A 16,140-nucleotide genomic window follows, 5' to 3' on the forward strand; every position below is an offset into this window, starting at 1 on the left:
ACTTAGTTACCAAAAAAAAAAAATTGTCATGACTTCAACTTTTCTCTCACCACTAAACTTCATGGGGCTTTTCGTTAGAAAGTGAAGAAACCCTAAACAAAAGCACTAATTCCAAGGAAAAAGTGATTAATATATGACAAGGATGTTTTATATGTATTAATTTATTTCAGCTAAATTTTATGCCTCCAAACTCAATCTCCCAATATTCTATTCGCAAATAAAAGTTACATATAATCATCAAACCACCTGGCAGTTTCAGCATGTTTTGTAAATAAAGCCAACTGACAGCACATGGTGGTTGTAGAAAACAGAATATTTTCCTTTCTCCACCATGTAATAACAGGTTTACTGTCCTCTCCCCCTCTACATGTATATTCTAAGAGGGAGGAAAAGGTTCTTAGCTAATTAGAGATTTTTCAAGAGTTCAAATGATAATAAGCTCAAAACAGACATTCTTCTAGCAGTGTACTTTATTGTGATGTATAGTACAAAAAAGCCATGATCACAGTATGAGGTTGAGTATGTCAAAATTTCCCTTTCCAAGAGAAAATGCTACATAATACAAAAAGACAAATTTTTAAAATTACATAATATTTCATTAAACAATGCAATTAATAAGGTATTCATAAACCAAATTTCCAATAGTCCAATATCTTAAGGATAAGCATTTTAGTGGATATATGCTCATATGCTTAAAAAATTTGGCTTTAAAATAAGAGCTTAAATAATAATCTCATAGCTAGATTTACTTCGCCATCAGTGAAGTAAACAGTTAAGTAGCAAAAAACCTCCCTTTCAGACCAAAGGGAAAGAAAGTTTTTAAGTGAGAATATAATTTTCCTCATGGGCATTGTCTACCTTAGAAAAACTACTACAGAACATGCCTGTGACTATAGACTTGTAGTTCAGGCCACCGAAGATTAGAGATGGGATTTGGGCTCTCCCTTGACTTGCATCCTCTGGTCTGCTTTAACACAAACCAGGAGGAAAAGAAAGCTAGGCATCAGAAGCAATGGGTGGCAGGCCTATTAATGGCTGATCTGTACAGTGATCTGCCCTCAAGGAGACCCAACAGGCCAGTCTACTGCAGTGGCTTTCAATGTGGTAAGCCTGGGCTTCAGCAGAAGTCAGCTTGTGAAGAGCCCTGGCAGCTCTACCAAGAGTTGGATCACTGGAAATGGACCTGCCCTGGAGTCGAAGGATGCCCAGGTCAGAGCCACAGATCTTATTGGCTCTAAGCTGAAAAGCCCTTCACTCAGCCCAGTTTCCAAAGTGACCACTGCAGCTGAGGGGATGGCCAAGTAGGGTCAGCAACATTGAAGGCAAAACTGTAAATTCCTTGTTCACTTTAAGAATATTAAGTCTAATAATTCATTGCTTTGGTTTGTTTCTTTTGTTTCAGAATATTATGTTCATTGAAGAACATAGTTTATGATTTATTTTTTTTCACCCAGAAAAGGGGGTAGAAGAGAATTTAGCAATTTATTTATTACTATGGTTTTATGTGGAGGAAAAAGAAGAGCCCTTTTAAAAATTACTATTTATTTTGGTGGCAGGTTTTCATGGTAGCAGTATACACACATTAGAGTATTTGGCTTTGATACTTGCCTTTGGCTCTTGCCTCTAGCTGCCAGCTTATGCACATCCTGGAAGTCCATAGTAATGGTTCAAATAATTGGATTCTTGCCACCCATATGAGATACCTGGATTTAGTTTCTTGGCTCCATCCTTTAACCTGGCTCAGCCTGGCTGTTGGATGCAACTGGGGAGTGAACTGGCAAGTGGATGCTCTCTATTCTATTAGTGAAGTTGTCTTTGTCCCTCTCAAAAAAAAAATAAATAAATAAATAAAATAAAATAAAAGCTTTAGGCATTTTAGGCAAACCACTAAAATCCAATGATATTTATGTTTGATAGTTTCTGGCAAATCTAAAAACCACTAAAAGCATTTCAATTCTATATTTTTATGTGAAAATTGGTAACAATAGCGCTTTTAAGTATTCAAAATTACTTTTGCAATGGGTTGCTATATAAAAAACCTCAGTGGCCTAACCATATTGCAAAGGTCATGGATAATGGTTGGTAAAGAATTAGTGCCATGGGGCCTGCAGTGTGGCATAGTAAGCTAAGACTCCGCCTGTGCTGCTGGCATCCCATATGGGCTCTGGTTCATGTTCCCGCTGCTCCTCTTCCTATCCGGCTCTCTGCAGTAGAGGTTGGCCCAAGTTCTTGGGCCCCTTTATGCACATGGGAGACCTGGAGGAAGCTCCTGGCTTTAAATCAGCCCAGCTCTGGCTGTTGTGGCTATTTGGGGAGGGAACCATCTCTCTGTCTCTCCCTCTCTCTGTCTGTAACTCTAACTCTCTAATAAATAAATAAAGTTTTAAAAAAAGAATTAGTGGCTATGATAAAATCAATTGCACAAAGGACAGCATCAGAATACTCTGGCTAGTAGATAGTATTGACAGAAAGCAAAGTATTTTGGCATTTTTAATGATAAGAATAAGTAATTTTGATACAAAACAAATATAATTTGTGTTACAAAACTGTAAAACTTTTACTGAATAACCAAAAGGATACAAAAATATGTCTAAAATTCACTAGACATTTGATGAAATAAAGCAATAAGAACATCAAAATATGGAAAGTTTTTTTGGTCATGGGTTGGAATAATCAATGTCATTATAATGTCTATACTATTTAAAGCAGTTTATGGATTCAGCACAATAGCTATCAAAATATCAACAGCATTCTTAACAGACTGAGAAAAAAAACTTGAAATTCAAATCAAATCACAAAAGACACAGAAGATCCGAAGAATTTCTGAGCAAAAAAGTCAAGCTGGAAGCATCATAATACCAGAGTGCATAGTACAAACTTTCATAATCACAACATGATGGTACTGGCATGAAAACTAACACAGAGATCAATAGAGCAGAATAGAGAGCCCAGAAATTAATCCATGTATATACAGCCAACTGATTTTGACAAAAGTGCTCAGACCATACATTAACGGATAATCTCTTCAACAAATTTTTCTAGCAAAACTAAATGTATATATGTAGAAGAATGAAATTAGTTCTCTACTTCTCACCATATCAAAAAATGAGCTCAAGGTGTATCAAAGAATTAAATTTCAGACCAGATGCTGTGAAATTGCTTCAAAGAAATGTAAGGGAAACACCCCAAGACATTGGTTTAGAAGATGATTTCTTGGATAAGAACCCTCAAAGCACAAGAAACAAAGGCAAAACTGAACAAATGGGATTCCATCAAACAAATCTTCACAGCAAAGGAAGTGAGCAATAGAGTGAACAGACACCCAACAGAAAGTGAAAAATATTTGTAAGCTTCCTATCTGACAAAGGATTAATATCCAGAATATATTAGCAACTTCAAAAACTCAACAACAAAAAATAATCAATTCAGTTAAAAACTGGGCAAAGGCCCTCAATAAACAGTTTTCAAAAGAAAAAATAGAAATCTCCAACAAATATATAAAAGATGTTCAACAGCATTAGCCATCGGGAAAGTGCAAATCAAAACCACAATGAGATGTCACCTCACCATATCAGAATGGCTATTATACAAAAGACTGAGAGTAACAAATGCTGATAAGCATCTGAAAGGAAATACTAACACACTGTTTGTTGGAATGTAAATTAGTGCCTTCACTGTGAAAAAACACTATGGAGATTTCTTAAAACACACACACACACACACACACAAAACCTAGAAATAGGCTTTCCATATGAACCAGAACCAGCAATCCCATTTCTGGATATTTATGCAAAAGACATACATAGCAGATATCAAAGAGAAATCTGCACCACCATATTTATAGCGGAACAATTCACAATAGTCAAAAATGGAATCAACCAAGGTGCCCATCATTAGACGAATGGATAAAGAAAATGTGATATATATATATATATATATATATATATATATATATATATACAATGGAATATTATTCAGTCTACACAAAGTGAAATTCTACCATTTGTACCAAAATGAACATAACTAGAGGACATAATATTGAGTGAAACATGCTTGACACAAAAAGACAAATACCACTCATTTTCCCTTATATGTAGGAGCTAGAGTTTAAAGAGAAAAAAAAAGCAAAAAACAAACAAAAAAAAGGATGTGTGTGTCAGCTGTAAGACTAATTTGTCAAAATTTATTTTATACATTGTCAAACTAATGGTTAAGAATGTTACACTACTGTAGTTTTAATGAGCTATAATTACTTTAGAATTGACTATATATTGGTGAAATGGTCATCTTTCCATTTGGCTGTTTATAGTCCTTGCTATATTCCTGATGAACTAGAATCTTTGCTTTTATGAATAATATCTTTTATGAATAATACACATATTTGGTTTTAATCCTTTATCATTTTGGAATTCTTCTGTCCCAACCCAGCAAAATTCTACCTAGTTGACTCTACCTTTTTCATTTTCTTCAGTGACATTTATTTTATCTTGATTTATGTAGCACATAAACATTATTTTTAAACAAATTTTTTGTATTTTCAAATTAAATGCTTCATTGTAGTTTAGATTAAAAATGTTTTATTTCAAATACGAAAAGGAAAAAGAAAAAGGATACAAGGGGGGAGGGAGGGAGGGAGGGAGGAAGGAAGGAAGGAAGGAAGGAAGGAAGGAAAGGAAGGAAGGAAGGAAGGAAGGAAGGAAGGAAGGAAAGGAAGGAAGGAAGGAAGGAAGGAAGGAAGGAAGGAAGGAAGGAAGGAAGGAAGGAAGGAAGGAAAGGAAGGAAGGAAGGAAGGAAAGGAAGGAAGGAAGGATGGTAGGAGGGAGTGAAAGAGTGGAAGGGAGACAAGAAAGAAGGGAAAAATCATTATATACTTAGAATTGTATCTTTGAACTATACTGAATCTATTAAAACACTAAAATTAAAAATATGCTAATCATTGTTTCCTCATATATTTTTTAATTTTTATGTATTTATTTTATTTATGAGAGAGAAAAAGAAAGATTGAGAGAAAGAAGAGAAATCTCTTATCTACTGGTTCGATTCCAAAACGACCATGGTAGCAAGGAACTTGGTCAAGCTGAAGTAAGGAGCCCATGACTCAATCCAGGACTTCCATGTGGGTGGTAGAAACCCGAATATCTGTGCCTTTATCTGCTGCCTCCAAGGATCTGCATTAAGAGAAAACTGAAATCAGGAGAGGAGTCAGGATCAAACACAGGTTCTATGACATGGGACGAAAGCATTCCAAGCTGTGACTTAATGATGGATCAAACACTCACCCTTGGTATTTCCTTTTGTTGATCCCTTGACTGCGTATGTTAAAAATACATTTCCACCAATATTTTTATAAACGTCGCACAGAATTTTTAATGAGGTATCATATTTTTCTATTTTTGAGAATTTTTGAGTCAATTTAGTGTTTCTGTTTAATAATCCCTAATCCTTACAATATGCAGATTGTTGGTCTTTTTCAGTTTCAAAATATCTTTCCTTCCTTACATTCTCTTACTATTATTCCTCTTATTCTCAACTCAAATGATGGGTTAACTTTGTTGTTAAAATCAATAGATTTTTACTGAACAATCATATTCACTCCATCTACTTCAACTGCCACACCTTTCTTGATAACTCTGAAAGCCTTGTCGCAAATAAAACCTCAGTGAATGAGATTCAAATTCAAATGCCAGTACCCTTATCTATTTATCTCCTCTCCTTTATAATTACATATCCAAAGCTGTATTTTAAATATGTCACTAATAATATTGTCATTTGTTTCTCCTAAGAAATAATCTGTTTATCCTTGATTCTTCCTTGTCCTTATTTGATAGATATTTTAGCATTCAACTCTATGTCTGAAATATTTCTCTAATCCACTCCTAGGATCTCTCCTTCAGAGCAAGTCTCATTATCTCTTCTGAACTATGTAATAGCTGATTCGTGATTCTTTATTATTCCCTGTAGTGTGTAACCTGAACATTGAAGTCAGAAATATTAACTTAAATTGCATGTTTGAACAATATCTCCTAATGTCAAAAAATATCTTCATTAATTCCTTCATCTAGAAGAAAATAAAGAGTGCAAGTTCTTCTGTGACAAGTGGCTTTATGATCTGGACTTACTTTTATATTCTAAGCATTTTGAGACATGTCTAGCAGATTATCTTTTATGAATAAGCTATCTGTTTCTTTTTAATTCTTTATCATTTGGAATTCTTCTGTCCCAGCCCAGGAAAATTCTACTTAGTTGACTCCTCCTTTTTAATTTTTTAGTGAAGTTTATTGTATCTTGATTTATATACACACATATAAATTATTTTTTTATTTTATTTTTCAACGGGCAGAGTGGACAGTGAGAGAGAGACAGACAGAGAGAAAGGTCTTCCTTTACCGTTGGTTTATTCTCTAATGGCCGTCGAGGCCGGCGCACCGCACTGATCTGAAGCCAGGAGCCAGGTGCTTCTCCTGGTCTCCCATGCAGGTGCAGGGCGCAACCACTTGGGCCATCCTCCACTGCACTCCCGGGCCACAGCAGAGAGCTGGCCTGGAAGAGAGACAAGCAGGACAGAATCCGGCGCCCCGACCGGGACTAGAATCCGGTGTGCCGGTGCCACAGGTGGAAGATTAGCCTATTGAGCCACGGCGCTGGCCCATATACATTATTTTTAAACAATTTTTTTGTATTTTAGATTTATGAAAAATTGTGAATATAATGGAGTGAGCTTCCAAATATCCCACACTCAATTATGTCTATTGTTAGCATCTCACACTAGTATGATTTTTTGTTATAATTAATGAACCAATATTGATTAATTATTAACACATATTCATACATTATTTAGATATCATTAAGTTTTATATAATGTCCTTTTTCTGTTTCAGGATCTCATCTACGTTAACAAATTACATTTGGTTGGCACATCCCCTTAGGCTCCTCTTAGTTATGACAGCTTCTAAGACTTTCCTTGTTTTTAAAGACCTTTAGAGTTTCAAGAAATATTTATCAGTTATTTTATAGAATATCCACCAGTTGAGATTTTTCTGATTTTATTCTCATGGCATTATGAGCTTTGGAGGAGAAAGACTAAAGAGATGAAATGTCACTTTTATTGCATCATATCAAGGGTGCATGCCATCAGCATGCTGAAAATTTTTCTTTTTGACCTTGATCATCTGGACGAAGCAGTGGTTGTCAAAACTTTCCACTGTAGAGTGGTGCTTTTTACTAATCCTGACCCTGCCCTGGATTTTCCACAATAAAATTTTTGGAAGTCACTATGCACAATCCCCATGTAAAGAACAGATTATACTTCACATCTCTAAGGGCAAGAAATTAAAATAAGATAGTAGCAATTCTTCTGGGTAAAAAATGTACCCATTCTTCTTCATTTATTCATTAGGACATTTGTTTCTATTACTTTGAAATATGATGTCTTTTTTTACCCACTATATATATATATATATATATATACACTATTTTATTAATTTTCCTGCCCAATATTGGTTAATAAGTGCTTTTTTTGGTAGATATTTATTTATTTACTTAAAATACAGAGTTGCAAAAAGAGGATGGAGGAAAGAGAGAGAAAAAAACTATTCACTGGTACACTCTCCAAATACAACTGCTAGGGCTGGGCTGGTCTGAAGCCTGGAGCCAGAAGCTTCTTCCAGGTTTCCCACATAGGGGCAGGAGCTCAAGCGCCTGGTTCATCTTCCACTGTTCTCCCAGGCACATTAGCAGGGAGCTGGACAGGAAGTGGAGCAGCTAGGACTTGAACCAATAGTGTATTGGATCCCTGCATCACAGAGTGGGTTTAGCCAGCTGAACCACAATGCTACCCTTCAATGTGTGCCCTTTCAAGCTGTTTTTTGTGTCCCTTTGTCATGTCTGTGTATATCTATGGTATTTTTATTTACTTGTTTGAATACCTCCTTACTTTATGAAACTACTTTCTTATCCTTGTCCTAGAATCACACATTTCTTTAAGAAGCCCTGATTCCTTCCATTGGAGAATGAAACTAAACATCAAGATCCAGGTGTAAGCTATGCTAATTACTACAGTTGCTTCTAGGTCCTTTCAACAGATAGAGAAAGGAGATATATGTGTGCATACTAACCCAGAGGCTGCATAATTAATTCTATATATCACCATCTTTGTAGCAAATTAAATATAAATGTATACTGACACATCCAAATTAATCCATTACCACCATGTGAATAATTCTGACCTCTTCCCCTCTACAAAATTCCACCCCAACAGGGAAAAATGTGATTCCTACCAATCATATATTTAACTGATCAATTCTAGTAACATATGTAGAAATATCAGACTTGTTAAACTTATAACCTGTCAAAAATAGCTTTGTCAACAAGTATGGAGTGCCTTTGCAGAGTTTATTTTGCCTTCCACTTTACAGACTGCTCATTTGCAATGTTACTTATATCAGCATGTTATTGATCATTCCCTTCACTGACTTTGTACATTCGAAATGTAATTAAATAACTATGTTTCATTCTGCCTTCCATCTTGGGATTCTCCAACCTTCTAAATGATTTCTAAATTTTTCATGTGTTAAAGTTTTTCCTATGTGCTGCATAGTACTCTGGTTTTTAAAAATTGAAGAGTGTCATGTATCCTTCCTTGAAGCATTGTGCAGAATTGTTTCAACAACCCTCAAGATACTTTTATGTTCAACCCTACTTTTTTCCCCATTATACTCCAGCAAATAAAAATAATTCTACAGAGGCTAGCATTGTGGCATAGTGGGCTAAGCCATCACCTGAAACACCAGCACTCCATATGGGTGACAGTTCCAGTACCGGCTGTTCTACTTCTGTTCGAGCTCCCTTCTTATGACCTGGGAAAATCAGCAGAAGATTCTCCAAGTGCTTTGGCATGTGCACTCATGTGGGATATCCACATGAAGCTGCTGGATTCGTCCAGGCTCAGCCCTAGCTGTTCTGACCATTTGGGAAGTGACCTAGAAGGTGAAAGATCTCTGTCTTCTCTATCACCCGACCCTGTAACTTTGCTTTTCAAAAAATAAATCTTTAAAAAATGATTTTTCTGAGTCTATAATTTTGGTTTTTTTTTTTTTTTTATTGAGGGTGTGCTTAGACCATACAGTGTGTAGTCTTTGCTCAATAATGGTCCCATGTTTGAATGCATTACAGCTTGTTTAGTCATTCACTCACTGAAAAACATTGCAGTGCCTTCCAGTTTTAGAAGATTATAGCCACTACTGAAAAACATTTATATAGAGCTTTTTGCTAAGTTGTAATCTTTCACATCAATTGAGACTATACCTAGAAGCATCTTTGCTGAAGTACATGGTAAAATTCTGTTTAGCTTTGCTAAGATATTGACCATCTTTCAAATTGGCTGTACCACTTTGCATTCATTCCACAATGAGTGACATTTCCTGTTACTCCACATTTTCACTAGCTTTTCTTTGTTTTTCTTTTTATTTTTTTACTCTCAGCCATTCTAATTGGCACATAGTGATTGGTAATCTGTATTGCTGACAGTTCTTTATGCACAGAGCTGTGTGGTCCCATTTCTCACTCTAAATATTTGTTTACTTTCTAGTTTTCAGAATTGAAACTGAGTCCTTTATGGCAGGTCATGTAACTTTCTCATCACAAACTCTCATTGCCTTGACATACTGAAGATGATTGTTTTTTAAATGAAGGCAAGAATGAGTGAAAAAAAGGAATTCTGTCTAATCAATAACTTCAAAAACATATTTAAGAAATACAATTGTATTAAGAATATAATTTTTAAACAAAAATTTGTACACCTTATGTTAAATATCCAGTTCATTTGAACTAGGCTTTTCTCCACCCTATATTGTTATTCTTTAATTGTCCTATGAAACATGCTCCATAATTCATCAGAACTGCTACTCCCAATTGATTTCCAAAAATAAATTAATTTTGTGACATGTAAACCTGTATAGTAACAAATGTTCTGTATTGTAACAAAGGTCATTTATATATTCAAATCAATTATCAATGACAGTTTTTGAAGCTAATAAACATATCTGGAAAATATTCATTGTGGCCAGTGCTGTGGTGCAGCAAGTTAAAGCCCTGGCCTGAAGGGCTAGCATCTCAAATGGGCACCAGTTCTAGTCCCTGCTGCGCCTCTTCTGATCCAGCTCTCTGCTATGGCCTGGGAAAGAATTAGAAGATGGCCCAAGTCCTTGGGCCCCTGCACCTACATAGGGTCCCAGAGCTCCAGGCTCCTGGCTTCGAATCGGCACATCTCCGGCTGTTGTGGCCATCTGGGGAGTGAACCAGTGGATGGAAGACCTCTCTCTCTGGCTCTACCTCTCTCTGTAATTCTTTCAAATAAATAAAATAAATCTTAAAAAAAGAGAATATTCACTTTCTAATTTAGCATGTAACTGCTTAATTTTTCATTATGTGCAGGTACAATAAAGCAGTCTTGATATTGCTTCGTTTTGAGTTATTTATGATATGATATTACAATACTAATAAATCAATGGACATATACAGAATTATCTGTTCCACACATTAGATTATATTCCATATATCAAAATTATTGAGGTATTTAGTTATTATTTCAGAGAATGAAATTAAGACTAAGGAAATATAAAGAAGTTGCCTAATATTCACTATCTGTTAGGAGCTAGAGCAAGATTTGATGTTTCCAAGTCAGTGTTTATTTTATACTTAGTTTGATCATAGTTTCTACTAAACCATCCAATAAATTTTTTAAAGATATAGCTATATTTATCTGTCATTACTAAAAAAACTGGCTTTTTTGTCAAGCATGTTATAAGCAAAATGTGACATCAATATCAAGATAAACAATGATGCATAGGAAACTAAAAAGAGCAAATATGTCAGCATACACTATAATCTTCCACAGTGATTCATTTCCTGATTTTCTTTTTACCTCAATTATAACAGTAATGACAATTTTTCTATAGTACCCTGAGGGACTTTACAAGTTATTCTCAATGTCAATGTTTTACTTCCCACATAGTCCCATTCTTTTAGAAATAAAATTAGAGAAGGCAGAAGAAGGTGACTCAGAGATACTCAAATTTGTGCTATGTGAAAATTTATTCTCATACCCTTCTCCTGCCTTTCTTGCCAAGATTCTGGACTTTCATGTACTTTTTGCTGACTCTTTGGAATTTATATTCTTTTCTCCTACTCTTTCTCAGATAGAACTTGGATGGATGTCTATTTCCAACAGTAAATCAGTGCTCTCTGCGCAGAGAACATTTGTTCCACTAAATATTTCTCCTTGATTCCTGAGAAAAGTAAGAGCCAAGAACTAGTTAAGCTTATGAAATGACATGATGTTAATGCCACTGGGATGGTTTATGTTGATTGGAAAATGTGGGAGACTAATGTTTGCTAGTGAATCAGTGGGAGAAATAAGTTTGGTATAAGTTTTATTGTTACAAAAAGGTTACCAACTTTCAAGTTGCTGGTAGAATAAAGGCAAGTCTAACCTATATAGCCTCACATTTTCTAGTGTTATGAGTTTGCTCGTTATGATTTATGGAAAATAGATTGTGGTCATTACCTGATCATAGTGTGAGGGTGTGACAAATATTGCCATTGTCATATTTTCTGGTGAAATAGAGTGTGGCTTTTGTGATCCATTATGGGACTATCAGAGAGGTTTGCAGATTTGTTTGCCAGGTAAAATGTAAAGAGATTAATCTATGTACTCTAACACAGGATATTCTTTATTCAGTTGTTGCAGACTGGTAGGCACCTCAGGATCAGTTGCCTCTAGGATGAAACACAAACATGGGTTTCATAGGATAGGGAGAGTTGTGCACCTGCCCTAGTGATTTGGATAAATAATATATGATTCTGGACCATGCTTTTCTTCATGTGCCTTGCTCAGAGTCCTGAGGAATATCAATAAAATATTCTCTGAGAAGTATTTTTGTAAACCTTATAGTCAATCAAATAATTAAGGTGAGGGAAATAGAAATCTAAAAAAAAAAAAAAAAGGCAGCGGAGAGAGGACACAAGGGTAGAAAACTATACAAAATAGGAGCTTCACTCTGGCCTCAGAATCAGCCCTTAAGGCACTTGGATCTGGCTCAAGAGCCCATGAGAGTATTTTAGGCATGGAAAGCCACTATGGGAAAAAAAAAAAAAGACCTAAATGAAAGATCTCTGCAAGTGAGATCCCAGTGGAAAGAATGGGGCCGTCAAAGAAGGAGGTACCTTTCTATGAAGGGAGGAGAGAACTTCCACTTTGACTATGACCCTGTTGGAATAAGATCAAAGTCAGCAAACCCAAAAGGCTTCCATAGCCTTAGCAACTCATGACTAGAGCCTAGGGAGATTACTGATGCCATAAACAAGAGTGTCAAATTGTTAAGTCAACAACAGAAGTCACTGTGTACTTTTGTCTCATGTGGGATCTGTCCTTAATGTGTTGTCCAATGTGAAGTAATGCTATAACTAGTACTGAAACAGTATTTTTACACTTTGTGTTTCTGTGTGGGTGCAAACTGATGAAATCTTTACTTAGTATATACTGAATCGATCTTCTGTATATAAAGATAATTGAAAATGAATCTTGATGTGAATAGAATGGGAGAGGGAGCGGACGATGGGAGGGGTGCGAGTGGGAGGGAAATTATGGGGGAGGAAGCCATTGTAATCCATAAACTGTACTTTGGAAATTTATATTTACTAAATAACAAAAAGAAAAATAAAAAATAGGAGCTTGGACTTCCATACTACTTGCTTTAGTCTTTTTACAAAAGTAAGATAATGTACTTTTCTTCCCTTGAAAGAAAATTTAGTCTTATTTTGATGTTTACATATAACTATATGCAATAAGCTGGATAGACCCACAAAATTGGGAAAATACTAACACTCAGAGTTTTGCACACTACAATATTTATTTTAGCTTGGGTCCCCATAAAATATGTCCTGAAATAATGGGTTTTCTGAAAACAATTCCCAAATGTTTTCGTAGGACAGAAACAGCAAAGAAAGAGAAGTGAGATCACATGCATAAATAGGCCAACTTTTGGATTCAACAAAGTACTCCAGATGGAAATTTTGGCTCAGTTACGCATGATAGACATGGAGAGAATGAGAGTCACACATGGATTAAAGCACATGGAAACTTGATTTTGTCTCTCCTAAAAAGTCATTCACTGGATAAGCACTAAATCTAATGTTGGTGAATTTCCAGATACCTGTAAGCAGTGTCTTCAGGTAGCCTGTGGGCAGTCCAATGGTAAAGATATGATGGTACTGGATACTAGGAGTAAAAGTAAATTGGGAAACAGTAGACACAAAAATAATAAAAGAAGTTAAGGGACTTTTAAAATTCTATTCAAAAGTGACAAAATTTCAAGAACAATAATGATACGAATTATAGGATTAGATTTCTTACTGCAGGATGAAGCATCCCTTGCTGTCTGTTTTTGGTAATATAAAACTCAGGATTCTCATGATCCACAAGTTGCTCAGTTTCAACAGGTACAATAGAACAAAAAATAGCAGATGGAGCAAGCAAAATAGAAGGAAAGAGAGACCTAAAGGGAGAGAGATGTTTTTGTAGCACTTCCTGGGATAACAGAGTCATTATCTTAACCCCTTTTCCTCCTGTATCAATGAAGAAGGGAGATAATGGAGGTAAAAGAATTTATGATAGCCTAGAAATCTATTAAACTTCCATTTCCTCTTGGACAATATGGAAAGTATCATTCTATAGATGAGAAAACTGAGGTACACAGAAGCTTAATAATTTTTCCAATCACAAACAGTAGTGTTTCCATTTTGACCAAGAATTCCATGTTCAGGGTAGATGATCCCAACCACGCTGTTCTATTGCCTCAGTGAGATGACTAGGAAGTCCAGAGTTAAAGCCGGTGCCGGGCTCACTTGGCTAATCCCCCTTCTGTGGCGCCGGCACCCCGAGTTCTAGGAAGGAAGGAAGGAAGGAAGGAAAGAAGGAAGGAAGGAAGGAAGGGAAGAAAGAACAGAGTTAAAACAATATTCTGACACAGATATCTAGTCTTGCAGTTAAGATGTCATTAGTAAGGATGCCTGTGTCTGGCACTTGATACTTGGGTTCAATTCTTGTCTCCAAACCCGGACTACAGCTTCCTGCTAGTGAAGGCCCTAGAAGGCAGTGGTGATGAGCCAAAGAATTGGGGACCTGTCACCTGTATTGGAGACCAGGATAGTATTCCTATCTACTGGCTCTGACCCAGGTGCAGTCCCATTCATTGTGGGGATTTGTGGAATGATCCAGAATATGCTCTATCTGTCTCTCTCTGTTTGTCTAATAAATATAAAATAATTTTAAAAATATGTATTTCCAAAAGTTTTCCTCTTTAACTATACTTAGTTACTCTGACAAGAGTAACCTCCATTTCCCATTGAAACACTGCTATTTGAAACAGACTTGTTTCAGTAAAAGGAAAAGGCCACATTTTGCTAGCTGTTATAGTTTTGGACTCCAACAACTCTGTAGAGTGAACAACATATGGAAAACCTTCATTTTATTTTTTTTGAATTTGTGTTAATATTAAGAGAACATATTTAATGTATTTCATAGAGATAATTCTAAGTTAACCATACTTCCCTCCCTACCTCCTTCTCTTAATCCATCCTCCTTTCTTTCTTTATCTTCCTTTAATTTTTGCAATAACATATTTTCAATATACTTTATAATCACAGACTTAATATATCACTAACCATAATTCTCAACAAGTAATAAGCAGAAAGACCACTGTTCCACAGCAATATAGACAAGGGCTACAAATAATTATTGAATCATAAGATTCAGTTTCATTCTTATACATTATGTTTTTTGTATTCTATATTAACTATTATGTATCAGAGAAAACATAATATTTGTTTTTTGGGAATGGCTTATTTCACTAAGGATAATGGTCTTCAGTTTCATCCATTTTGTTGCCAAAGTCAGGAAAGCCTTCATAGTAAAGTAAAAGGTATAATGATTCAGAACCCAGTTTGTGATAGAAAGAGTAGGGTGAGAAGCAGGAATAAAATTTGTAAATGAAATTATTAAATATTGCTAAAGATTGTATTATAATTTGCAAAAAATATTGTATAAGTTCTTTTTCAAATAGTATTGAGAGATGCATCAAACAAATACCTTTTCCCCAGGCATGTCCTTAGTTGCAAAGAATGAAATTTGTAGGGATTTGCAAATTTTCCTTTCCCTTCTTCAAAAAGATGTCTTCTAAAAGGTCTCTTATAAAAGACTTGTCCTTAAATTATACTTTTAAAAAATTATGTGTTATGGACATACTAAGTGAACTTATGATACTGATTTAAAAAGAGGAAATCAATTTTAAACAAGATTTTTCAGGTTTCAGAGTTAAATTTCACTAATCCACTTTGATATTATAAATGAGGAAAGTAAGGGCAAGTAACTTGACAGATATTCCATTAGCATAGTACTGAAATGAATGCTAACCTTTCTCCAGTTCAGAGATTGTCAGTCATGTGTGATATTGAACCCCTGGAGACATTTGGCAATGATTGGAGAGAGATTGATTATGGTTTCTAGAGTGCAGAGTTCCAGGATGCTGTTAGATATCCTATATTCTATAGGCTATCCTTTCACAGCAGGGAATCATTTAGTCAAAAATGTCAGCAAGTACAAAATTCAGAGGTTCAGAAACTCTAGACACTAACTATGTCAGTTAAGCTAATACACCATGTTAAAATACATTCTAATTGTGTAATGGAAATCTATTCTTGCTATCGATGTCCAATGCAACTGTCTCTCACTGAGAGACTCTTTTTAAGCTCTGATTAAAGTTCTCAGTTACATTACTAATTTGTGTATAACTACTTACTCCTAAAATTAAGTTACTCAAAATTTCAAAGTCTTACTGTGTCTATGGATCACTAGCTTGAGAGCAGCTTGCTTGAGATGTCCCAGTTTCTAATGTACAGTCAGATACTGGCCAGGGATGCTGTCATCTGGGGGATTGAGTGAGGATGAAAATTTCAGTATCTTCCAAGGCACTTAGTGGCAGAGCTGACAAATTGGTTCTGGATATTGGTGGTTTCCCTAATTTCTCTCCAGATGCGCTTCTCCACAGGCCTTCTTGGTTGCCCCCAATGATAGGAAAAGCAAGT

Source organism: Lepus europaeus, chromosome 7 (assembly GCF_033115175.1).
Source record: "Lepus europaeus isolate LE1 chromosome 7, mLepTim1.pri, whole genome shotgun sequence".
In the NCBI taxonomy this organism is placed as follows: domain Eukaryota; kingdom Metazoa; phylum Chordata; class Mammalia; order Lagomorpha; family Leporidae; genus Lepus; species Lepus europaeus.